Source organism: Lagenorhynchus albirostris, chromosome 5 (genome assembly GCF_949774975.1).
Source record: "Lagenorhynchus albirostris chromosome 5, mLagAlb1.1, whole genome shotgun sequence".
In the NCBI taxonomy this organism is placed as follows: domain Eukaryota; kingdom Metazoa; phylum Chordata; class Mammalia; order Artiodactyla; family Delphinidae; genus Lagenorhynchus; species Lagenorhynchus albirostris.
The window spans coordinates 86520753-86530478 of record NC_083099.1 but is presented as its reverse complement, the minus strand read 5'-3'; positions in this window follow the sequence as shown (position 1 = coordinate 86530478).

The following is a 9726-nucleotide window of genomic DNA, read 5'->3' as shown; positions in this document are numbered from 1 at the left end:
ACATTAAAAGGATCATACACCCTGATCAAGTGGGGTTTATCCCAGGAATGCAAGGATTCTTCAATATACACAAATCAATCAATGTGATACATTATATTAACGTATTGAAGAATAAAAACCATATGATCACCTCAACTGATGCAGAAAAAACTTTTGACAAAATTCAACACCAATTTATGACAAAAACTCTCCAGAAAGTGGGCATAGAGAGAACATACCTCAATATCATAAAGGCCGTATATGAAAAACACATAGCAAACTTCATTTTCAATGGTGAAAAACTGAAAGCATTTCCTCTAAGATCAGGAAAAAGACAAGGATGTCCACTCTTGCCACTATTATTCAACATAGTTTTGGAAGTCCTAGCCACAGCAATCAGAGAAGAAAAAGAAATAAAAGGAATACAAAGAAGAAAAGAAGAAGTAAAACTGTCACTGTTTGCAGATGACATGATACTATACATAGATAATCCTAAAGATGCCACTAGAAAACTACTAGAGCTGATCAATGATTTTGGTAAAGTTGCAGGATACAAAATTAATGCACAGAAGTCTCTTGCATTCCTATACACTAACAAGAAAGATCAAAAAGTGAAATTAAGGAAACAATCCCATTCACCATTGCAACAAAAAGAATAAAATACCTAGGAATAAACCTACCTAAGGAGGTAAAAGACCTGTACTCAGAAAATTATAAGACACTGATGAAAGAAATCAAAGGTGACACAAACAGATGGAGAGATATACTGTGTTCTTGGATTGGAAGAATCAACATTGTGAAAATGACTATACTACCCAAAGCAATCTACAGATTAAATGCAATCCCTATCCAATTACCAATGGCATTTTTTACAGAACTAAGACAAAAAATCTTAAAATTTGTATGGAGACACAAAAGACCCTGAATAGCCAAAGCAATCTTGAGGGGAAAAAATGGAGCTGGAGGAATCAGACTCCCTGACTTCAAACTATACGACAAAGCTACAGTAATCAAGGCCGTATGGTACTGGCTCAAAAACAGAAATATAGATCAGTGGAACAGGATAGAAAGCCCAGAGATAAGCCCATGCACCCATGGTCAACTAATCTATGACAAAGGAAGCAAGGATATACAATGGAGAAAAGATAAGTGGTGCTGGGAAAACTGGACAGCCACATGTAAAAGAATGAAATTAGAACACTCCGTAACACCATACACAAAAATAAACTCAAAATGGATTAAAGGCCTAAATGTAATACTGGACACTATAAAACTCTTAGAGGAAAACATAGGAAGAACACTCTTTGACATAAATAACAGCAAGAACTTTTTTGACCCCCCTCCTAGAGTAATGGAAATAAAAACAAAAATAAACAAATGTGACCTAATGAAACTTAAAACTTTTGCACAGGAAAGGAAACTGTAAACAAGACGAAAGGGCAGCCCTTAGAATGGGAGAAATTATTTGCAAATGAATCAAAGGACAAGGGATTAATCTCTCAAATATATAAACAGCACATGCAGCTCAACGTTAAAAATACAAACAACCCAATCCAAAAATGGGCAGAACACCTAAATAGACATTTCCCCAAAGGAGAGATACAGATGGCCAAGAGGCACATGAAAAGCTCATCACTAATTATTAGAGAAATGCAAATCAAAAGTACAGTGAGGTATCACCTCCCACCGGTTAGAATGGGCATCATCGGAAAATCTACAAACAACAAATGCTGGAGACGGTGTGGAGAAAAGGAACCCTCTTGCACTTTTTGTGGGAATGTAAATTGATACAGCCACTATGGAGAACAGTATGGAGGTTCCTTAAAAAACTAAAAATAGAATTACATATGACCCAGCAACCCCACTACTGGTCATATACCCAGAGAAGACCATAATTCAAAAAGAAACATACACCTCAGTGTTCACTGCAGCACTATTTACAATAGCCAGGTCATAGAAGCAACCTAAATGCCCATCGACAGATGAATGGATAAACATGTGGTAGTATATACAATGGAATGTTACTCAGCCATAAAAAGGAATGAAATTGGGTCATTTGCAGAGATGTGGATGGACCCAGATACTGTCATATAGAGTGAAGTAAGTCAGAAAGAGAAAAACAAATATCGTATATTAACACATATATGTGGAATCTAGAAAAATGGTACAGATGAACAAGTTTGCAAGGCAGAAATAGAGACACAGATGTAAAGAACAAACGTATGGACACCAAGGGGGGAAAGCCTGGGGGGGATGGTGGTGGTGGTGGGATGAATTGGGAGATTGGGATTGACATATACACACTAATATGTATAAAATAGGTAACTAATAACCTGCTGTATAAAAAAATTAAATTTAATTAAATTTAAAAATAAAGAATTATTTTCATATTTCATGAGGGGACACCAGAATAAGGAGAAGTGCCTCAATTCTGCCAGCTTCACCCAGCTTGGAAACCAAGTCTTCCCGCTTCAGAGGTGAGGGACATCAATCAGTCGACCCTCTGCTGCTGCAGCCTGAGGTCCCCTGCCTCTCTTTGGTTCTCCTCTGTGAATAACCAATGTTCTTGGCTCCTTGTTTGATCTTAAAATCAGTGTTGGGTGAATCAGTCAGAAGACTTGGACATTCTGTTCAGAAAACAAGTTTATAAATTCATCAGGTTTTGCTGGATCTGCAAAAGTATCCTGGCATTCTCAATAGAATAGCAATCTTCTGTCCCCAGATGACTTCATGAAATGTGGGACTTGTGTGAGGAGATGATACAGACAGTTTCCCATTGCCCTGAAAGAGACACACCCTGTCACAGCTCCCTGCCTTTACGCATGCTGTCCTCTCTTCCCTGCCCTTGTCCACATGTAGCATTCCTATGCATCTTTTAGAGCTCATTTTGACTGTTATCATCTCCTTCATCGAGGCTTCACATGCATTCTCAAGTTCTGCTTTCATAACAAAGTCCCAGTTTTGTTCAGGTCTCCACTTACTCCTCTCCCACCCGAATGAGTGCCTGGTGAAAGGCACTGACTTTAGCCCAGCTCCCTGGAAGGCCTCATCAGTGTAAGCATAATCTCAGCCCCTTTGCCAGAGATTGGATCTGTAGCTTTGACCAATCAGACAAGAGTGGAAACATATAAGGGCTCTTGGTCCTCACAAGTAGGATGGGATTTGAGGAAGAAGTGCTCAGCCCTCTTCCTCTGGACATGCTGTGTCTGGCTGTGGCCTTGGGGTGGCTGCCATCTCCTCACTTCCAGCCTGAGGATGAAGCAAACACTGATGATAACAGAGCAGAGACAAGGACAAAAATCTGAGTTCTTCAAAGCTTTGTAGAGCCATTGAAACAACCAGACTTGAGGTTGGCCCTACTTCTAGATGCCTTCATATATAAGATAGTAAATGGCCTTATTAACTGCCAGAGCCCTACTTTCTGTTTCTTGCAGCAGCTGAAAGCCTCCTAATTTATCCAATGCTTTTCCTTAACTACAAGCCACACCTTCAGTCAGAATTGGGTATTTCTTCCTTTGATTGCTATAGCACTGTGTATATACCTCTATCAATACATCAATTCTGGGTTTTAATGATCCGCTTATATGTCTATCTTCCTTACTATGAAATCTTCAAGGATCATATTTTTATTTGATTCACATTTTACTTATTTATTTTTAGAGTTTAGTGTTATGGCTGACACATATCAAGTAATTAATGAATATTTGATGAATGAAGGAATGGATTTACTCAGAATATGTCAAGTGAGTGCCATAGGCAGCCTTAGGCATAAGCAATTTAAATAACTCCTTGAGATCCTAGCCCTTTAGGCGCTGCTTCCAGGACTGACTGATTTTTCCGTCATCTGTCCATCCAATGCACAGAAATGCCAGGCACCATGCCAACCCCTAGGAATTCAGAGAGATACCCTGTCCTCTGCTGGTATAGATTCCATTCTGCCCTCCACAATGTAAATTGGGGGCCCTCTGGCCCTTTGATACCACTTCAGGTATAAACTCTTTCTGGGGGCATGTGGGAAGCTGGCAATGGACAGAACTACAGCTCTCAGTATAAACATATAGGCCAGCACTGACAAGGAAATGCTTAGTTTTCTGTCCAGGAAGTACAGGTGGACACACATCCAAGAGAGAAAAATAGCAGAGGGTGCTGCTTCCCATCTGAGAACTGGGGGCCCTGATTCCCACTGGGCCTAGTTACACAGAGTCACTGGGCACATCTGCTGAATTGTCTTTCTGGCCGATTGTGGCTGTTTAGTAATGGAGAGAGCTTGCAGCTTCCTAAAAAGAGAACACTCTCTAGAAATTTAAGGATTTCTGAGTATTCCTATTTGATTCCCCGTTTTTTCTTCTAGTCCAGAAAATTACACGCTGCAAGCCACTGGGAAGAAGGCAGGAGAAGGTCAGACTCTAGATATAGCCAGGACCTTCAAAGATTCTGGAGTTCTCCTTGTTATCAGGACATAATATGTTTAAGTGTTCAGAGTTCAAGTAGTATCTCTGTTGGTAGACTGTGAACTTCTCCTAATCATCCTTGCAATTCCCAACGCTCCCTAAGAGTTCCAGTCTTCTGGGAAAATCTTTTCCTTTAATGTTCAAATAAAATAACTCAAATAACTGGCCACTGTAGTTTGGGGAAGTACAACACCCTCTCCAGCATTCTGAAAATGCCTAATGGAGTACTTGCCTTCCTCTGCTGGCTTCTTGTCATCTCTCTCCCTCAACTTCGAATTCCAACTAATTCTTGGTCATCCTTGGTTTCTCACCAGCACTCCTGCCAACTGCTGCCCTCTTTGTTCTGTTTCCCCCAGGATGTGGGCAGAGTTCCCTCTTCCTTCATTTCTAAAGCACCGTTAATCACATGAAGGCTATTGTATATAACAGATTTTAACTAAATATTAACAGAGAGGCATCTTTAATTCTAAAATTCTTTAGCTATCCCTTCACAGAGAATTTATGACCAACCAATTCTCTTGTTGTAGCTAAGACCTGTTCTATTTCTTCTTTTACCTGATTCCTCAAGAGATTCCAAAATTCCTATTACTGGATCTCAGAACATTTTTTAAATTATGCTGATCATTTTAGTTCCCTTTATTTTGGTATTTCCAGTGCAATCTACAACCTGACCCCTACCTTCCCTGTCTAAACTGTTGGTGTATTTCCCTAAAAAGACAAATTTTTCTCTCATGTCTCTTTTCTTGCATCCAGATTGTAGAAAAGACTAAAGTAAGATTTAAATGAGCAATTTTTAAATCTCCTCATTGCACTTGTTTCTCAGCTTAGATGCGATATACTTGGTATGTGAGGTTCTTGGCATGTGGCAAAACTCAATCTTTAACAAGAGTAATATTCGATATTTCCTTGAAGATAGTGATTAATCTCATGAATATTTCATGTGTTGTTTCATCTTGTGATCCTTTTGAAGACTCCCATAAATTCTCTCTTGAACCCTAATTCTCAATCCAAACAGAACAAACTGTAAAGTCCACTTTGTGAATGCTCTCATCAGCAAGCAAAGCAATTTCACACTCCAGCTGGCTTCTGAGTAACACCCAATTGTCACTTTACTCTGAGAGTCTTAGTTTCCTCTTTTGTAAAATGAGGAAGTTTGGCTACTTTTTCTGTAGCTTCCTTCCAGCTTTAGAATACCATGTATGCCTCTTAAAGATGATGGGGGAGGAGATAAGGGGTTGGATCCAAGAAGTGGAAAAGGCCAGCTAATCTTATTTGTATCTCCGACCATCTGCTGCCATTAACACTAACAGCCACTATTTGTTTTTTAGTAATCGAGTGATCTCAACTCTCCAGTTTAAGAAATAAGTGAGTACTAATCTTGATTTAAGCACTGAGAGCCTCATATTTCCCCTTTCCCTGAAATAAGACTATTAATACTGACCCCTATCTGGTTTGATAAACAAAATGTTTCAACTAAAATTAAGTGATGGGGTAATACAATTCAAGTTTGAAAAAAAGATTTTTCTCCTTAATTTTAATTTAAACCATCTTCCCTTTCTTCTGTAACTGTTTCAAAACTACCCAAGAAGACCTAAGAATTAGTAAATGGAGGGACAGTTGTACGGAAGAATTAAAGAAAAAAATGCAGGATTAATGTCTGAGGTTAGATTTTAGCTTGCTTGGAAATGTTAAAAAAATTAAGTTGAAGCACCATCTAGTGGCTCTCAATTGTGTTTTATAAAAGTTGCTCCCAATTTCCCTCAGTTTAGGACCACAATTAATTTGTTGTGCATGTATATGTGTATGCACATATGTGTTCAGAAAAGAAAAAGAAATGTTTTTTGTCTTATGTAGGGGTAGGAGGTTGAGAGGGAGTAGCTTAGCTTTTTACTCTGCCCAGAAAATCTTGGCAGTGAGAATGGAACAGACAAGAAGCATGAACTTGGATTAATCTCTTCAGGGAATGATGGAGTCTTTTTCATGGAAAAAGAATTAACACAATAAAGTCCCATAGATTTCAGTTCCTCTGTTTTCCTTGCTCACATCCTCTCTAAGAGCCCACAACAGTATCTTTATCTTCCCAATCCTATAATGCAGACATGTCCTCGCATGTCTAGGGATTAGCTGACTATTAGGTCATCTTTGCACACCCCCAGATTCCCACGTCCTTTCCTTTCACAAGCCTACAGCATTCCTTGAGCTTACACAGACAGCAGTTCCTCTGGAACTGCCATAGAGATGGCTCTCATACCTATGATTACTATATTCTGAAGTTACATCTGTTTCATTATCTCTAAGGGAAGAACAAAAATAGGCCATGACAATGCACATGAATAGAACATAATCCATGTTGCAAGATTGACAGCAAACCTTATGATTGGTAAACTAGATATTTGTATCAATCAGATTAAGTTCAACTACACATGGATTAAAACCCAAAAGGACAGTGCCATGAACAAAATAGCTTATTCTCTCTCACACAAAAGTTTAGAGGTAGGTAGTCTATGGCTACTCCATGCTCATCAGGGACCAGGATCCTTCCATCTTTCTTTTCCACCATCTTAATGAGTAGCTTCCATCCTCAGTGTTACCTAAGACCCATGTTGGCTGCTGGAATTCCAGTCATCACACCAATGTTGCAGTCCAGGAGATAAGAAGAAAAAGCAAAAGAGGACCTCTTCTTTCTCTTTAAAGAGCTTTCCTAAAAATATCACACAAAATGTTTGCTTACACTTCATTTTTGAAAATTTTTGTGGGTGGTCATACTGAGTTGCAAGAGAAACTGAGACATATCTTTTAACTACGTATGTCTCCACACTGAATAAAATTGGAGTTCTATTACTAAGCAGTGTATCAGAAACCTAATGTCACAATAGTGCTCTGTAACAAACAACCACAAAAACCACTGTGACAATTGGTCAAATGTCAGGGATTAACTGGGGGGTCAGGTAGGCAGCTCCTCTGATCTTGACGGAGCTTCTTCTCACTTCTGGGAGTTGGCTGACGACTATTGGATTGTGTAGGCTGGCCTCAACAGTGAAGTGGAGGATGAGCCTGGGGTGTCTCAGCTCTGTTCTGCATGTTTCTCATCCTCCAGAAGACTAGCTCAGGCATGTCCTTGTGGAGTAACAGAAGAAACTTGCAGGAACTCTTGAGACCTAGGCTCAAAACTGGTACATGCCACTTCTGCCTCATTTGATTGGCTAATGCAAATTACATGCGGTGGAAAAATATGCACTTTCTTTATGAAAAGAACTCTAAGGTTATTGACAAATTACATGAGTAGAGGGAGAAGAGAAAATTTGGAATCATGAATACAATCATTTACTGTGAGGAGAAAAGAGAAAATGAGCATTGAACCAGGCAGTGGTTCAAATGCAATCTGTGCAACAGTATATTTGAGTCTGTGATTGAATTGTGGTACTAGGCTTTTTTCCATTTTATGCCCTGTCTTAAAAGTGAGGGAATTATGATTTAAAAAGAAAGAGAAAAGAGCAAATATGTTATACATGACATTATTTACTAATTTATTTCTTGACTCATGTTCAGTTAACTAATGGAGTAGGTATTAATCTTAGCATTTGTCTTACTGTTTACTGTAGGCAGAGACTGGATGTATAATATATGTACCCAAAACCTGATTCTATTTCTTCCAAGGCAGCTACACTACATTTTTCAGCTTCCATAGAAGTTGTGTGGCTATGTAACAAGCACCAGCCAATGGAATGTGACCAGAACCGATTACTACTAAAATCCTCCATCTCTCCATTTCTCTCTCTCTCTCTCTCTCTCTCTCTCTCTCTCTCTCTCTCTTTCTCTCCATCTCTCTCCCATTCACCAGCTGAACGGAAAATACTCTGAGAAGGGCAGAGCCATAGGATAAAATGCTAGCTTACAGCAGAATTCTTCCTGCCACCCGCCTTAGCCCCACTAACCTGCATTGGAACGTGAAGTGAGCAACAATTAAATTTTTGTGTATGAATACACTGAGATTTGGGGGTTGTTTGTCAACAGCTAGACTATCCTGCTTACGTTAGTATCCTCTAGGTAGTATGCATTCATTTTCTCTCTTAGAGTTTTGCTTAAAATAAAAGTAAAAACCCAAACCACCTGCCACTTTACACAATAAAATTTTCCTTTAACTAAAAGGACCATTTTTTACTATAGGATTGCCATAAATATCAATGAAGTGAAGGTTCTAGTTTACAGTGGCCCTAGAATATGTTAGAGTTTCACCAAGCACTCTTACTGTTACCACAGTTAACCCATTGTATAGTGCAGACAAGAAACTGAGACACTGGAGCTCTAAAAGGTGAGGTGACATTCAGCACTGTCTCCAGTGACTCTAACAGTTCCTTATGTGGGATCAACTTACAACTTCATCAAAAATGCAGGTGCTGCTAAAAACGACTCCTGGCCATTTATTTAATGATCAGGTCAAACATGCAATACAAATACCTCAGTAATTGCTAGCAAGCGAGAAAAGGATGTGAGGTCAGCTATGGGCTGACTTGAAAGCAGTGTTTGTAGTGGTTCCAGCCATTGCAACGTTGATTAACATCTCAAGTGGGTAGAGGAAACAACTAGATAGGATGAAAGCACCATCCAAAGAATCCAATGGGTGTAGAAAAACTGCACAGTATTGTTATTTGCCTTTTGCTGAGCCATCTTCCTCTTTCCGCTGAGAAGCAGGGTGTTTCTCTTTTGCAAATAAGAACTCAGTAGGGCAAGGGGAAAGTAGATGAGTCATCCTAGGCATTTATAATGGAAGGCGACAAGCTTTTGCATGTGTATATACGTATACGCTAAGAATTTGAAACAGGTTTGACACCTATCACACGAATTCTAAACACAAATGTATCTAACAGTAACAGGAGCAGTTGAGCTAGACGTTGAACCCGAAGGCTGATCTCAGCTGGCTGCTTTTTTGTGATATCAAGTCTAAATTAACTTCCAGATTTTTTTATTTTCTTGCTCTAGGAAAAAATATAAAATTAAGCAGAAATGAATGCAAGCCTTCAGAAGTATAGAAACTGGGAAGTAAACACTGAAGGAGCCCCAGCTAAACTTCATTTCCCCCACAGAATTTTCAAAGGATGGTCTAGGACAGGTCTTTCCCAGGGAAAAACTGAAATGAAGCAGACTCTCTTGCCCCAGCAATGCAAGAATTTCTGCCTGGGATCTCACTTGTTAACAAGGCTTTTATGTCAAAGAAGGAGCTGGGGCACAAACAGTGTGCCAAAAAATGGGTCAAGCTTTTCCCACGACATTGTAAACGCAAAGTCTTATAATAATG